Source organism: Bison bison, unplaced genomic scaffold (genome assembly GCF_000754665.1).
Source record: "Bison bison bison isolate TAMUID 2011002044 unplaced genomic scaffold, Bison_UMD1.0 scf7180017864181, whole genome shotgun sequence".
Taxonomy (NCBI): Eukaryota; Metazoa; Chordata; class Mammalia; order Artiodactyla; family Bovidae; genus Bison; species Bison bison.
Window position 1 is genome coordinate 7640303 of NW_011494753.1, and position 17643 is coordinate 7657945.

Sequence of the window (17643 nt, forward strand, 5' to 3'; positions counted from 1 at the left end):
GTGGTGGGTGGGGGGCGGGGCCCACAAGGGCCCACTGAGTATCCTCAGAGCAGGTGGGAAAGACTCCCCTGGATTCAGGGACAGGAACTTGGCAGTACCTTCCATCTGTACCCCTGTCTATGAGACCCTCGGTCTTGTTCACTAGCAGGAGGGACTTGTCTAAGAGTGGAATGGGAGGCTGAGGGTGCCCAGGGAGAGGATGGAGGGGCTGCTGTTGCCTGCAGCACCCTTGCTGCCAGGGTTTCTTGCTCTGACCCTGGGTCTGGCCAGGGCCGGGGGTGGGGCTAGGCATTCAGTCAGTGCCTGAAACATAAGAAGGTCTCTCTGGGGCCATAAATCCCATGAGCCCAGGCAAGCAGGCCCACAAAGCTGTTGTGACAGCAGTGGTTAAATTAAGTGGCTGTCACGGAGCCGGGCGGGGCTTGTTTCCTAAAAGGGGATTTATGGCCTCCCTGCCTCATTTGCTGCCCAGTAGGCCTGGGCACTACCACCCCCACCCCCACTACCTGCCTATCTGCAGAGCCCCGTGCTCAGAGCCCAGGAGCTCCTGCCTCACGGGGGAGCCAGCACGGCCTGCCATGCAATCTGGGCCTCTAGAGCTGGAGTTCTAGGGCCACACCACTGCCTGCCTTATCCTCAGAAAAGGGGCCCAAGGCCCTGAGAGGGCATGAGGTCATGTGAGTCCTGGCCCAGACTCTGAGTGCCAGAGGACAACACCCACACCTCCTCCCTCAGGATTCAGCTCAGCCCTGCTGCCCTTTGTTGGCTGTAGGCGACCCCCTTACCTTGCTCCTTCCACCTGCCTTGTTCACTGATCTCCTAGGCCACTCCTTTCCGGGTCCTCCTCCTCTCCTGGAGTCTTTTATCAGTGAAGACATAGCACGAGCAGGGGGCTGGCCATGCCTTGCCTCCTTCTCACATACAGATGCCTGTACACACACACACACGTGTCAATGTGTGTGTGTGGAGTAGCAACATAAATGTGTCAACAGTTCAACTCACTGTAGGATAAAATACTGTGCTTGGAGCATTTCATCTGCAGAATCCCCTGACCTGGACGTTGTCAGATGCTGACAAGGGGAACAAATAAAACATCAGTGATAACAATAAAGAAACGATATACAAACATAAAACATACAGACTGGAGTCCCAAAGCATCCTCTGACCAACCTGTTCCTTGGAGTCTGACTTAGGACCACCCCCGCCCCCCGCCCCAGCTGCACAAGCGATCTCAGCCAATGAGGATCCAGAAGGGCCGACACACCCCTCCTGGACACCACCTTGGGTTCACAACTAGTCTGTGGACAAGCCAGAGAGCCAGACCCATCTCTTCTCCTGTGCTCATTCCAGGGACCCTCCTAAGTTACATTTGTCATTGAAAAAGTGAATTGTGGATGGCCGATGACCAAGCCTCAAATAATAAAATCAAACCCAGTTCATAGATGTCCCTGAGCAAAAGCATGTGGTAACTGGGAACTGCCACCCTTCTCAGGAGGGTCATCTGCTTGGGCCACACCTGCAGGACAACCACAGGGTCCCAGACAGCACCTGGGAACATCCATCAGGAGCAGCCCAATCCGCCTCTGCTCTAAAAGGGCTCCTACTGCCTTGACTCTGAGGCCTTGGTGGTGGGGGGGCAAGCGTGGGGTTGTCAGGTTTTTAGCAGGATTCTATCCTGAAGGCCTAGGATGTCAGGAAGGCCAGGAGGGGGTCCCTCTCCTTAGCTTGGCCCCAGGCCCCCAGGCCAGAGTTCCAGCCAGCCTTTCCAAACCTCTTCCCTCCACTCATGTGTGCAAGCTTAAGGCTTGCAGGTGTCATTGTAACCTGCGCTTTCCCACCCGCTAGCCTTGGCTCAAGCTGTTACCTCCTCCTGGAGGAGCCTCACTCTCCGTCTCTGCCTTTTCTGATCCTCTTCAGCCCCCGAGGACTGCATCTGCACCCTGGAGAGGGTCTGGATTCAGGGATCCTGGGTTTTCCCTTCAGTTGAAAGAAGCCTGGTCTGCAATGAGTACAAACAGAAGATCCATCTGCCTGGCTGGATCCTCACTGGTCTGTGAAATGGAAATAATATCCCTGTTCACCTCCCTGCCCCACCATCCCCCATGCTCTGCCCCTGTCCACTGTACTTCTTGGGCCTTGAAAAGAGGAATAGGAAAGTCAGCATAGGAGGGCAGGGTGGCCTGGAGCAGAGGGGTGCACTGGAATGGGAGGGTTGCTGACTCAGGACCAGCTGGGGAGCAAACCAGAGGAGGTAGAGTGGAGCAGGGCGAGGGGTCTCTCTTGGCCTTACGGCTCATGAATGGGGAGGGGCTTGTAGGCAAAAGCGAGAAGGTGCAGGCCCTGCAGTTTGTACCTGAAGGGTAGCCAGGGCTGTGTGTGTATGTGGTGTGTGTGGTGTGTCTGTGTGTGTGTGCGAAGAGCGTGTGCTGCTGCTCTATGTGTGACATGCATATATGAGTATGCACGTGTGCCATGTGTATTTCTGCATATATGTGTGAGCCTGTACATGTGTCTATATGCCTGTGGTATATTCATGTGGCCCTCGGGCCTGGACTGCATCCCAGGGGTCCCATCCTGAGCTGTCAGGGGTTCCATCCCCTTTCCTCCACCTGCTCCGGTATCTTCTAAGACTTTGTAAGGTTCTTCACCACTTACTCATTCACTGGCATCTGGCTCTGGCCTGCTTTGCCGGTTCACAGCAAGAAAACAAACAAAGCCTTACACTGCGGGTACCCAGCTAAGGAGGAAGAAGAGCCAGGCCCTGACTTTGAGGGTCTCCCTGTCTTGGGGGTGGGAGGCCAGCAGATACTACATACACATTCATACACTCAAGCATGAGCTGGGGTCCAGTGGGGGTCTTGGGCAAGGGCAAGGGGCAGCCCTTGGGGCATGAGACCACAAGGCCAGAGCATGCTGGGAACCTCCATTCAGATCAAGATGCCAGGCAGAGGTGGAGGTCTTGGGCCCAGGACTGAGGTGGGGGCAGAGCTGGGCAGATGCAGAGAGAAGGGAGATGGAGGAGCTCTGAGGAGAGAGCGGAGGTACGGGGGTGCAGGGGGTCGGGGGAGAGATGCTGGAAGGGCCCTGGGGCAGTGGAGCCAGGGAGGAGGGGCTGCTGCTGGCTTCTGCTGGCCTGGCCAAGTTGGCTGATCTGGACATCAAAGCCCAGAGTGTGTTCTGAGGATGCTGGTCGCTCCCTCCCACAGAGAGACAGATGTCCCTTTGATGGTGAGAAGAAAGAATGTTGCACAGAGAGGGTGAAGGAGGGGGACAGGGGAGAAAGAGTCTCCTCCCTGTGGCCACGTCTCCTCCCTGTGGCCACCCAGGGAATGGGAGAGACCACACAGTGTCACATCCTCCATCTCCAGCGCCCTGCGAAGTCAACCCACCACTGGGGTCTTCATCTGTCCAGGGAATGGGCAGAGGTCCGGAGGGCAGGGTCTGATAACGAGTTGTTCTTGTTGCTGTTGTTCTTTTTCAGTTGCTAAGTTGTGTCTGACTCTTTGTGACCCCATGGACTGCAGCACGCCAAGCTTCCCTGTCCTTCACTATCCCCCTGAGTTTGCTCAAATTCATGCCCATTGAGTCAGTGATGCCATCCAACCAAATAACGAGTTGACCACTGGCTGCTTCCTGGCACCTTAACCCCCATAAAGGGCTGAGTGGGAGTGAGCCAGTCTTGCAACAGAGGGACAGCTGTGTTCTGCAGGAGAAGGGCAGGCTCTGTGCCCACTGGCCACTTCACACCTCTCTGCAGCCACCTTAGTTAGACATCTCACCTGGGCCAATGTGTGTGTGCACACATGTCTATCGGTCATGAGAGGTTCTGTACTATGTGCAAGGCCTGCCCCTCCAGCCCCAGCTGGCCCTTTCATTCCAGGAAGAGCTAGGCGTGCGCTGTTTACAGTCCCTGGACATCTCTGAGTCTCACCTCTGCTCTTGGCTCACCGTTTCCCAGCCTGGCATACTGTCTGCACCACCGTTAGGTCATAGGATGCCTTTGTAAGAAACAGCAGCAGGCTCCCTTCGTCCAGATGCTTTCTTGTCATCTGTCGGAATGTTGTCATACTAAAGATACACATCTATGATGGACTGGAGCTGCAAGGCGAGGACCCTGAACATTCCCTGCCCTCCTCTTGGTGGCCCCAATGCACTATGTTCCTCCAGGAGCCCCGGGGCCCCCAGAGCTTGTGGTGTGGAGCAGGTCTTGATGAGAGCAGTGGTGGCCTTGGGCCTCCCTTCTGAGAGCCAGGTTTGGGGAACTCCTCCTGAGAGAGCCAGGCTTCTCCCCTCCACTGTCACATCCCAGAGAGGGCACACTTTAGGGGGCAGCCCCATCTCCACCAGTGCCTGACAGGCCCTGCGTTACAGGCGGCAAATGGAGCGCAGCTGGATCCAGGGTGGATTTCAGTCCAGGTGGGGAGCATATCCTCCTGGCCAGCATCTATGTGAACAAGAGGGCTTGGCTCATGGTCCCAGCTCCAGGACCATCAGGAAACATCTTCAATGTAGCAACTGGTTCTGAAGAACCCGAGGCTTCTCTATGTGTGCTCAGTCAGGTCTGACTCTTTGCCACCCTATGGGCTGCAATATGCCAGGCTCCTCTGTCCATGAGATTTCCCAGGCAAGAAGACTGTAGCTGGTTGCCATTTCCTCCTCCAGGGATCTTCCCAACCCAGGGATCAAATCCACGTCTCCTGCATCTCCTGCATTGACAGGTGGATTCTTTAATACTGAGCCACCATGGGTTCTCTATCACTTCCTTAATCTAGATTCTTTAGAAAGGTCCCTTTAATATGGAACACCAGCTTCCCTAGTCACACCACCCACCAGTCTGGGTGTTTGCCGGTCACCACAAAGGGAATAACTTTCCTCTGCCCAGGCAGGACCATAAGCTTGGACAGATTCTGGGGTTTCTCACCTGTACTCACAGTCCTCTTACATTCTTTGCTCAACACCATAGCCTACAACCCCCTAACTTCCCACCAAGGGGATGCCCACCACACCCTTCTGCCCATACCTCCCATGGGAAGGCACATCTTGTGCCCAGTGCCTGTTCCTTATTGGTGCCAAGGTGCTACTGGGTGGGTCTATAGGGACCTATGGACCTCTTAACCCCAGCTGTGCCCAGCCTTGGTACCGGCTCCTGGGACTCCCGGCTTTGTGCCATTAGCGCCTCCAGCCTCTGCGCACAGCCTCTCCCCTCCATGCTTATAAGGCTGAGCCGTTCCAAAGACCCCTGGCTGCCCTCGCTCTTCCTCCTAGAAACAGATACTTGCAGACTGCAGCGTCCACACCTGCTAACCAGACATGCCTGGACCCCCCGGGGCAGAGACGCGGCGGTGCCTCTGTGTCACATCTGGGGAGGTTCGCGCCGCCTACCACTTGGGCCCAGGCTCCGTCAGCAACCTGGTGGAAAAACCCAGTCAGCCCCAGTGGACTTGGCTCTGACCCCTTGAGAAGGAAAATGGGAAATAAAACGGAGGTGAGGAAGATACGGAAAAATAAATTTCCAAGCCTTGTATGTGACGGTGACATCCCAACAGCCGCTGTTGACATGGAAAAATAAAAGTCGCCGGCTTGTTTTTTTGCCCTCTCTTTCTAAATGATTTGACGTTTTATTCCCCCCACCACCCCACCATCAAACTCTCTATTCTCTGCTAATGGCGGAATAATAAAAAATTATACCTCATAGCGTGTGAGTGAGAGGCCGAGACGGGAGCCCAGGAGAGGGAGGAAGGAGAGGAAGAAAAAGGTTATTATAAATGTGTCAGCCTTGTTTATGGCCCTTTATCAGCAAGGGAGAGACGAGGAGGGAGAGACACCGTCAGCGCACACTTTAAAGCGGCCTGCCAGCTTGGTTGGGGAGTGTAAATAATTTTTATTTTCAGCTGCATTTAGATATTTTAAAATATACACCCGCCAGCCAGCCATTGTGGGGAGCCAGCCGTGCTGCTGGGGAGAAGTGGGGTGGGGGTGGCTTGCCTTTCAGCCCCTTTGATGGGCCCATGCTTGACAATTAGGGCTTTCAGAAGCAAGTGTTCACTGATAAGGACTCCCTTCCCAAGGAGCAAGCGGAGATAGTGAGGCCAGCCTCGGTGGCTGCCAAACTCCCCAGCTGGCTGGCTGGGGCCCATCTGACAGAGCAGGACTGGGGAAGCTTGCTCAGCCAGCCGGTGTCCTTCCCTAAAAGGTCAGCAAAGGCACAGGCTGCCCGGGTCAGGGCCCCACCCTCCAGGCACCGCTGGACGCCACATCTGCATTGCAGGCTTGAGACCACATAGCTTCAGCCCTTCAGGTTTCATTCATGCTGTTTTTCACTGGTCAATATTTATTGAGCACCCGCTGTATGCCAGGATCATAAGGGTTCAAGGGCAGGGGGACTTGAAGATTGTCTTACCTAATTGGTCCTCTTATCCCTCCTACTAGGTGGCCTCCCAGGAGCAGTCCTCATGACCGCTCATGCTGGCCCAGTGCATTCTGGGATTGAAATGGGCCGTGCCAAGGTGGTGTGGTCCAGGGTTGAGTACACAGACTCCATAACTGAGTCATGGCTGAGATCTTGGGCAGATGACTGCCAAGGGCTAAGCCTCCATTGCTCCTCCTGCAAAATGGAGATAATAGTGGTCCCAACCTCACATGGTTATGGAGATGATGCACATAAAGACTTTTCTGTCTGACACACAGGGAGCACGCTCTAAAATAAATACTGTCTCTCATCACTGGTTGTGCGAATTCAATCCCACCAATAACCCCTAAATGTCTAGGGTGCTAGCATAGAGGCCAGGATTGGGGGGAGGCTGCAAAGAGCTGAGCTCTGTCTTCCAGAATCTCATGGTCCGGGCCAGACAGAGGGCCTGTGTGTTTGGGGAAGGCTCATCAGGACAGGCTCTGGCAGAAGGGTCCTAGAAGGAGGAATAGGATTGAAGTGGGGAGGAATAGGGAAGAGCCTGGCCTGGCTGGAGAGGAAGGGATGGCCAATGCCCTGATGGCCTGATGTCCTCCCCAGGCTCGTTCCCAGGACTTCCCAGGTGGCGCCAGTGGTAAAGAACCTGCCTGCCAATGCAGGAGACATGAGATTCAATCCTTGGGTAGGGAAGATCCCCTGGAGGAGGGCGTGGCAACCCACTCCAGTATTCTTGCCTGGAAAAATTCCATACAGAGGAGTCTGGCAGGCTACAGTCCATGGGGTTGCAAAGAGTCAGACACAAGTGAAGTGACAGCATGCAGCAGGCTGGTTACTAAACCAGCTGTGAGAGGGGATTTGGCACACATACCCCATGAGAGTTGTGTCCCAGGTGTGTGGCCTGCACATTACTGTCCCCTGTGTCTTAGGGCTTCTAACTTCGGTGCGCACTGAACTCCACTTCTCTCTGGTGGATGTGGGAGACACCTTCCATGCCCTTTGTGTCCCTCTAGACCCTTGGGGCTGGGCAGGCTCACAGAACCAAAGCCCCCAGGTCTGTGACTGCTAGACACAGGACAGCAAGCCTCTTGAGCCCTCCCAGTTAAGTTCCTTCTTCTGGCTGGAAGGACAGGTGACATCAGGTCAAATGGCAACTGGATGCTTAGCCTTGAGTATGGATTTAAACAAGAGGGCTGAACTGGGCAGGAGCAGACCCAGGTTTGTACTAGACCTGGAATGGGGCTGAGAGGAAACCACAGAGCATGAGAGAGGGATCGGCAGAGGGACAGAACGGAGAGGGAGCAGACGGGGGCTCTATACTTGCCTCTCACCTCTTGTCATCCCTTCAGTCAACCTTTGCAGGTCATGAACACCCTACTGCCTGCTCTGAGCCTCGGGCTTAAAGCACTAAGAGCCCCAGAGGGAGAAAGATGTGTAGACAGGCAAGGACAAACCAGTATGAATTTTTTGGTGGTCTCTGGGGGTACAAAGGTGCGGAGGAGAGGTGGGCATGTAGGAAGGAGCAGGAGAGATTGAGTGGGCTTCGGAGGTAGACGCGGGAGTTTTCCAAGCAGACTAGTGGTGAGGACGCTGCATGTAGAGGGTGCAGCTTGAGCAAAGGCCTGAAAACATATATTGAGCCGCGTGGGTCACTGGGGAAAATACAAAGTAATTACGAAGGCCTGGGTTTATGTTCCCAAAAGCGTCCTGAGGAATATTAGTCCTGGGAGACTCTGATCAATGTTACTTGAAACAGGAGTTCCCATGGTGGGTTATATTTGGGAAATGTTAGACTAAACAATGAAGAGAACAGGGTATAAGATCAATATACAAAAACCAATTGTAGTCCTATACATAGCAGTGAAAAATGAAATTAGGAAAGCAGTTTCATTTACAATAGCATCAAAAAGAATAATATACTTAGGAATAAACTTAACCAAGGAGGTATGAGATTTGTACCCTCAAAACTACAAAGTATTTCTGAAAGAAATTAAAGACTGAAGTAATAGGAAGACATTCAATGTTCATGGATTGGGAGCCTGAATATTATTAAGGTTGCAATACTCCTTAAATTGGTGTATAGATTCAATAAATCCATATCAAAATCTCAGTTAGCTTTTTTTTTTCCTGCAGAAATTGGACCAACTGATCCTAAAATTTACATGAAAATGCAAAGGACTGCTGGTGGGAATACAAAATAGTACAGCCACTTTGGAAGACAATTTGGCAGTTTCTTACAAAACTAAGCATAGTCTTACCATATGACCCAGAAACTATGTTCCTTGGTATTTACCCTGAGGAGTTGAAAATTTATATCCACATGGAAACTTTCCATGTGTTTATATGGTTTATATCATGTATGGTTTATATCAGCTTTATTCATAATTGCCAAAAGTTGTAATCAACCAAGATGTTAGTCAGTAGGTAAATGGATAAACAAACCATGGTACATTCAGATAATGGAATATTATTCAAGGCTAAAAAGAAATGAGCTATCAAGCTATGAAAAGACATGGAGGAAATTAAAATGAATATTACTAGGTAAAAGAAGCCAATCTAAAAAAGCTACATACTGTATAACTCCAACTATATGACAATTGTTCAGTTGCCCAGTCACGTCCGACTCTGTTACTTCATGGACTGCAGCACGCCAGGCCTCCCTGTCCCTCACCATCTCCTGAAATTTGCCCAAGTTCATGTCCATTGCATCAGTGATGCCATCCAGCCATCTCATCCTCTGACGCCCTCTTCTCCTTCTGCCCTCAATCTTTCCCAGCATCAGGGACTTTTCCCATGAGTCAGTCCTAACACGGCAGTTAGGAAAAGGCAAAAATATGGCGACAACAGGGCTTCCCTGGTGGCTCAGACAGTAAAGAATCCGCCTGCAATGTGGGAGACCTGGGTTCGATCCCTGGGTTGGGAAGATCCCCTGGAGGGGGACATGGCAACCCACTCCGCTTTTCTTGCCTGGAGAATCCCCATGAACAGAGGAGCCTGGCGGGCTCCAGTCCATGGGGTTGTCAAGAGTCATGCCGAAAGAATAAGCACATGGAGACAGCAACAAATATCAATGCATTTTAGCGGCTGGAGGGAGGAAGGGATGAGTAGGTGAAGCACAAAGGATTTCGGAGTAGTGAACCTCTCTGTACGATGCTGTAATGGTGGATACAGGTCATTATACATTTATCTAAACCTATAGAATGTAAAACAGCAAGAGTAAACCCTAATGTAAACTGTGGACTCTGATTGATGCTGATGCATCAGTGTAGGTTCCTCAGTTGTAGCAAATGTACTTCTCTGATGTGAGATGTTGATCACAGGGGGAGGCTGTGCATATGTGAGCGCAGGAGTTATATGGGAAATTTCTATTTTGCTGTGAATCTAAAATTGCTCTAAAATTTGTCTGTTAAAATACGTCTATTTTCAAAATGCAAGGGACCTAGAATAGCTAAAATAATCTTGATAAAGAGCAAAGTTGGCAGACTCATATATCCCAATTTCAAAATTCACTATAAAGCTAGAGTAATCAATACATTGGGGTGCTGGCATAAGAACAGATGTATAGATTAATGGAATAGAAATGAGAGGTCAAAAACAAAGCCTCGCACTTATAGTCAGTAGATTTTCAACAAAGGAACCAAGACAACTCAATGGGGGAAATAATAGTCTTTTCAAGAAATGATGCTGGGACAACTGAAATATCCATACACAAAAGAATGAAGTTGGACCCCTTACTTGTACTATACATAAAAATTACTCTCAATAAGACCTTAATATAAGGCTTGAGATTGGGAAAGGCCAGGCTGCTGGGGCTAGAGGCAGGGGAGTGGGATTACCACCTGGTCAGGCCCTGTTATAGAAGTCTTAGAAGACTTCTTAGTCTAAAGAAGTCTTAGAAGTCTATAGAAGTCTTAGAAGACTCAGAAGTCTTCTACAATAATCATTATTATTTATTTTGCCCTGAAATTCAGAGGTGGACAAGTGTCAGTAACAGACCTTGTAGTGAAGGGTCTGTAAATGTTCTCCATCTCTCTTCCAATTTATCTGCCTTGAAAGTTGGTGGGAGTAGACATTGGTAAAACCTTTTGGAGGGCAACTTTGCAGTTACTAATGCCCTCCCTGAAAAATGTGAGACCCCTACCACCATTTGGCATTTGCAGAAAATACCAGCCCGATGGAGCAGAGAGAAGGAGGTACAAAGGCGTCATCACAGAATTGCTTGTAAAGCCTCTTTGGTAGACCAATTACAAAAATGGCCCCAATGCCCCATACTTCCCTGTATCCTTTTCCAAAGTCACTTTGCAGCTCTTTCCAGCAAGAGATGGAATTGATTTCTCAACCCCTTGAATCCAGACTGGCCTCTGACTAGATTTGGCCAATGGAATGTGGAGGAAGTGACCATGTGCCAGTTGCAAGTGCTGGCCTCAGGAGCCCTTGTGTGCTCCCACTTGTTCTCTTGGACGTCTGCTACCAACATGAGGACAAGTCTAGCCTAGTTTCCTGCAGGATGAGAGACCACATGGAAGAGAAGAAAATCATCTCAGACGAGGCCATCCTGGAGCAGCCAGCCCCCTCCAGCTGACTGCAGATGCCCGAGTGAACTCTTGGGAATCAGCCTAGCCTGGCCCAGACCAGGGCTGCCCAGCTGACTCAGACTCATGAGCACAGCTCAGCTTTGGGGTTGTCAGGAGGCCATTATTTACAGTACTAAAGAACAGATACAGCTCCAAACTGGAGGCCACCCAGATGCCCATTGATGCGAGGCTGGAAGTGTAAATGCTGGTTCGGCCTTACAATGGGACACCCTGTGGCCATTAAGAAATGAGGTCGATCCATACATACTGACCTGGATGATGTCCATGATATATTGGTGAGGGAAAAAAGCAAGTGACTGGTCAATATTTATGCCACGACCCCATTTTTTTTTTTTTTTTAGTCTGTGTGTAAAATACATAGAGTAGATTCACCTGGGGGGAAAATCAACAGTGATACACAGCAAACTCTTCATAAGGGTTGCCTCTAAGGGAGACAGGGAGGAGTTTTATATTTTTGTTTTCTTTCTTGCATTTTTCTTTTAAGTGAAGATTACTTGGGGGGAAAAAATACACACCAAAAGTTGGTGTTTTCAGTGACTGAGTTTGTTGAAATTGAGGCCCAACTGTTTGTTGAAATTGAGGATTCTCCAGCTTCTCCTCTTCTGCCCCAACCCAAGCCCACCCCCTCCTCCAGCAAACTCACACCCCTGCATATCCCTCCATCACTCGGTCACTCACCACTGACCCCTCACCCCCTTAGGTATTTACCTTCAGATAGGAGAGCAGGAAGATCCTTAGGGGATTAAGACCCACCTTTGTGATACAGAGGGGAACTTGGTACCACAGAGGCGGCTGGGACACAGGGGAGGCCTCCGAGGCAACAGCTGAGCTGAGGGAAGACACAGGTGTCCTGAGGGCCCATCCACCTCAAGGAGCCTGGAGCAATTCCGAGCCCAGCCCAGACCTCTGCTGGGTCCCAGTTCCCTCAGAGGAAGCCTCGAGGATCAGGGACAAGCTTCGTCCTTCTTGGGAGATGGAGGAGGGCTGTGAGGGAGGGGAAAAGGGACAGAACCCAAGAGAAGGAGGGATGGGTGGGGGTAGGCATGAGTGCCAGCCGCAGCCCAGAGCCTCCGGCAGGCAGCAGCCAGATAATAAGCAAGAATAATAGAGGAAAGAGAGCGAAATGTCACACGGGCTCTGGTGCCATTAGCCACCAGAGAAGGGAAATATCACATAATTAGGCCGGGCCTTTGTTTGCTTTTGTGCAGGGGGAATAAGAGGGGGCCCTGGTTACTGGGGGGGCACTGTGCCTCTGGGGATGGATCTGTTTACCTGGGGTGTGGGGTGGGGCAAGGGAAAGTGGATTCTGGGACCCTCAGGCTTCCCACTCCCTGGTCCCTGAGCCTGACATGCTCAGAGGGTATTTGGAAGGGGGCCAGGGAAGGGATAAGACTGGTTCCACCTCGAAACTGAAACATGGAGCTCAGAGGCTTCCTTGCTAAACTGTGTTTGCTGCTGTTTGTTTATATTTCCCTCGTTATTACCCAAGTCACAGAAACACCCGGGTAATAGCTGCAAAATTACACACTCGCAGCTAATTCGAGTACGACTCTTGGCATAGCAGCCACGTTTTAAGGAGAAATAAACAAGGCTTGAAATAAAAGTCAGCAGGAATACAAATCTGCAGCAACGAGGCCCACTCCCCCTCTTCCCGTGCAACAACTACCACATATAGCCCTCTTTCCACACGTGCACACGCCTCTACCCAGGCCCAAGGACCCGCAGGCCAGCCTTCCCCATTCCCTTCAGGACGACTTGAAGGGGCTCTTATCACTGCTCCCCCCACTCTAATCCAGGTTAGGCCAGGTCCTTTGTTCGTCAGACCCAGGCTCCTCCTCTGCCTGACTCCCTTCGTTTGAGGGTGCCCACTCTCCTGCTTCCCTGGCTAAGGAGGTTCTAACCACCTGCTCACCATTTACTCATCCAACACATGTTTCTTGAGCATATACTTGTGCCAGGCATGGATGGTGCTCTAGTGGTGAGAAAATACAGATGCAGTGTATGGGACAGATATTAGACAACTCGATGCATGGATAAGTGCATAGTAACAGGCTGGGCTAACCGCTCTAAAGGAAATGCACAGTGTGCAATGGGAGTGGAGAAGAGAGACTTGCTTCAGATTGTGGGTTCAGGAAGGGTTTATTTTAGGGAAAAGGAAAGGCCTGTTTGAATTGAGGCCCAGAAGTGAGAGTTTTCTGAGTACTGAGTGGGGAGGAGAGCATTCTAGGTGGAGGGAACAGCATGGGCAAAGGCCCTGAGGCAGGAAGCCACTGTGGCTGGTGAGCAGGGAGCTGGGGGGATGTAATATGAACTGGCCTGGGCACAGGTGCCGCAGGCCACCTTAGGGAGTTGGAAAGAGTTATAAGATTCTAAGGAAAGAGGAAATGATCTTGCAATCTTGAAATATCTCCCTGCTTGGCTAGGGTGGGGGAGTAAGTTGGAGGGGTGGTTGAAGACTTCCCAGTAAGGGATGACGGTGGCTTGAGAAGGGGCTGTGGCATTAAGGACAGATAGGGAAGAAGGGGTTAAGGGGATCCCAAAGGCAGACAGCACGTAGATTTCCAGGGGAAGGGAGAAGGAGTCAAAGGGAGCTGGTGGATGGAGTTCATTTCCCAAAATGCGGAGTCTGCAAGAAGCATGGATCTGGGACTTGTGTCTGGGGTGCATAGAAATAACACTCAAGGCCACTGGGAAGCCAAATGGTGCATGGAGAGAGAAAAGTGAGGAGAGAAGTTGTGTGCGCACACGTGTGACTCAGCTCAGACTCTGACAGACTGCCCCTCCCCCCATCACTAATAACAAGGATAAAAGTTCCAACCACAATTTGTGGAGAGAATTAAACAAGAAGGAGTCTCAGCCCAGCTGCATCAGAGGCAGCCCCACCTTACCCTCTACCTCCCTTAGGATCTGCTCCAACCAAGTGTCTGTGAGCTGGGAAATTTGTTGGTAGAGGGAGTGTAGGAACCCGGGAGAACCCATGGAGCTCAGCCCAGAGATGAGAGAGGTGACAGGTGAGAGCAGGAGGGTAGAGAGGGAGAAGGTGGTTGGCTGGGGTGGGCGAGGAGGACAGAAAAGACAGAAGGCAGGTCGGGGCTGGGCCGGGCAGCAAGTGGGTCTCTATCTCTGCCAGGCAGGCCCAGGCTGCAGGAACTAAGTCGTACAGAACGATGTCCTAATGAGGCCCTCTGACTCCGGCTCACACCCACACGCTCACACCATGGAGTGTAAGGGAGTGTGAGCATATGACTGTGCTGGAGGCAATGTCACCAGGCCCCTCCCTTCCCCTGTCCCCCTCTTCCTGAGAAACCTGGGGGGCAGGGCAGGGAACCCAAGTTCGGAGGTGGGAGACCCTGGTTTGCCAGAGCCCCCAACCCTGCCTGGTCTCTGGCCTCCCTGTGAGGGGTTGATGGAGGTCTGTCTGGCCGTTTAGCCTCAGACCACCCTGGGCCCAACCCCAGTCCCTTGTGACTCCAAGTTCTGCTGTCCCTCTCTGCTTGTCCATGTATGTGTGCACGTGTGTGTGTGCGCATGTGTGGCAGGGGGACAAATACACTCAGGTGCACATATTTTGCTTGTCCCTGTGTGTACTTGTAAAACATGCTTGCACACCTGTGTGCACACACGTGTGTATGTCCAGGTGCATCAGTGTGAGGAAAGGGAGGGGACCCCAGCTGAAGTGGTGAGTGGCAGCGTCCTGAGGCCTGGCTCAGCCTTCCTCAGCAGCAAATTCTCCTCCACCCCACTGCCGGGCCCTCGGTCTTTGTGCTCCTACAGCAGGAATTGTACTCCCTGTACCCCTGGGGGCTTCTTTGGGGCCTCGGACTGACTGAGAACTGCCCTGGAAGAGGCGGGAACTCTCCTCATTTTTGTCAGGCTGGTGGGCTCTGCTGGGGCAGAGGCCTGAGGGTCTAGGATCTGCTGGGGAGAGGCAGCTGGCCTGAGGCTGCCGAGGGAACTCTGTGCTTCAGGAACACCTAGTTGGACTCAAGGGACACTGGACAAGGTCTGTCTCCAGCCTCCTTGACTGTGGGCAGAACTCTGGGAAGGAGAGGCTATAGCCAAGTGACCACCCCCTGCATAGCCAAGGATACAAGGGTAAAGGAGATTTTGCCATACATTGTTGAATGAAGTTTGGCTTACAGGCCATAACTTGTCTAGGTTTGAGGTCCAGCCCTGTCACTGTGTGCCCTGTGACACTGGACAACACCCTCCTCTCGGGCCTCAGTTTGTGCATCCGTAAAATCAGTAGGAGTGGATGCTAGAGGACTGGATGGCCCCTGAGGGCCTGTTCAGCTCCCATGCTTTATTGCATGATTGAGACAGCAACCCTTGGCCACTGAAGACCAGCTCAGCGGCGTGAGTTGGGGGCAGGAAGTCCAGAGAGCACGGCCCCAGGACGCTTGGGTCACAAGTGCGCTTGTACCACCCTGTGTTGCTTGCGTCTGCAGTACAGACAGCGCCTCCCTAAACATTCAGGCTCACCTGAGCTCTGTGCCTTCTGGAGCTGGCTGGCCTACAGGGTGACAGAAGCTGCACGATCGCAAGCCTAGAGCTGACGGAGAAGCCCATGTGGCAGCTGGTTCTCCCCCTGCCCACAGCCAACTGCCCCTAGGGAGGTCCATGATTGTACCTTCCGATCTTCTCTACCGGGCTTCCCTGGTGGCTCAGATGGTAAAGAATCTGTGGGCAATGCAGGAGGTCCAAGTTCCATCCCTAGGTCGGGAAGATACACTGGAGCAGGGAATGACTACACACTCTCGTATTCTTGCCTGGAGAATTCCAAGGACAGAGGAACCCAGAGGGCTACAGTCCATGGGGTCCCAAAGAGTTGGACACAACTGCACAATTCGGAGAAGGCAATGGCACCCCACTCCAGTACTCTTGCCTGGAAAATCCCATGGATGGAGGAGCTGGGAAGGCTGGAGTCCATGGGGTCGCTGAGGGTCGGACACGACTGAGCGACTTCACTTTCACTTTTCACTTTCATGCATTGGAGAAGGAAATGGCAACCCACTCCAGTGTTCTTGCCTGGAGAATCCCAGGGACGGGGGAGCCTGGTGGGCTGCCGTCTATGGGGTCGCACAGAGTCGGACACGACTGAAGCGACTTAGCAGCAGCAGCAGCACAATTACACTTTCATCTTCTTTACTGCGTCTATTCAGGACTAGGGAAATAATGGCCCCAGGAGCAGTTTAACATTTTAATTTATTATTTTGGAAAAAAAAGCATTCATATGTTTAAAAAATAAAAAAGTAAAAGTTATAACATGGGGTGAAAACCTTCCCTCCCGCCTGCTGCTCTGCAGGCCTGGCTTTCAGTTTCCCGTGTGTCCTTTCAGGGTTTCACTTACTTTCAGAAGCAAATACAAACACAAGCATCTTCTGAATGGATGACTAAGAGATCTGGGGGGGCTTTCATGCAATGCCAACAGCTGGGCCTCCCATCCCTGACCAGCCTCAGACCCGAGGATGCGACCATCCCAGGATGATAATCAATCGGACACTTTCAAATATTTATGAAACACTGATGGATTTTCTCAGTCTGGAGTTGTAGCTTTCATGGAATTGGGCTTTATTAGCCAGAAAGTCAATATTTTCCCTGGGCCACGGCCCAGCTGCATGTGCTCCTGTCGTGCCCCTGGTCTTGTGGGTCTCGCTGCTTCTGCCGTGTCAGCTTCTTGCTGGGGGCTCTCAACTTCCCTGCCACTGAAAGCTGGTAGGGAAGGACACACAAAGGCCAAGCCTCAGGGATGAGCCTCTGTGCAGAGACTTACTCTGGGGCTTGTGCTGGGCAAGAAATTTTCCCTCCCTGAGCCTCAGTTACCCTATCTGAAAGGCGAGAAGACTGGTCAGTTATTGAGCTTCATTGCTGCTTGGTGCTCAAGGGGAGCCTGCAGGGCTCCCCAGACAGGGGCTCCCTAAGTGCAGAGCTAGGTCTTCTCTTCCTCCTTTATCTCTCCCAGTGTCCCCAGGCACAGGACAAAGCTCAAGCTCGGGCTCTTTCCTTCTCAAAGTATGACAGACTCAAGGCTCCATTATTCTGCGAAGAGGATGTTTCCATGGGCTCTAAAGAGACCACAACTCTTGGGCCTCACCACAGCTTGTCCCGGGTTCATGACTTCTTCCCTGCGTGGCTGGAAAATGTAAAGCTGGTGGGATCTGAGTCAGATCAGCGGTGAGGGATGGCCACAGAGCAGGGCTGATGGGAAGTTGTGAAAAGACAGCTGATGTTTCTCAGACTCTGAGGTCAAAACCAGGATTAGCAGAGAGAGCTAATGAGCTTGGCTGTGATGAGTGGGTGAGGGGAGCAGGACTGCTGGGGTGTCAGAGTGGAGCCAGGTAGGGGCCCGTCTGGTGCCAGGGAAGCTAAGGCAGGGCCTCCTTACCCTGCCCAGCCTTTTGAAATATGTGTGTGTGTGTGTTTTAATTTTATAGTCTTGTGTTAGTCGCTCAGTCATGTCCCACTTTTTTTGACCCCATGGACTATAGCCCACCGGGCTCCTCTGTCTATGGAATTTTTTAGGTAAGAATACTGGAGGGGTAGCCATTCCCTTCTCCAGGGGACCTTCCTGACCTAGGGATCGAACCTGGGTCTCCCACATTGCAGGCAGATTCTTTACTTTCTGAGCCACCAGGGAAGCTG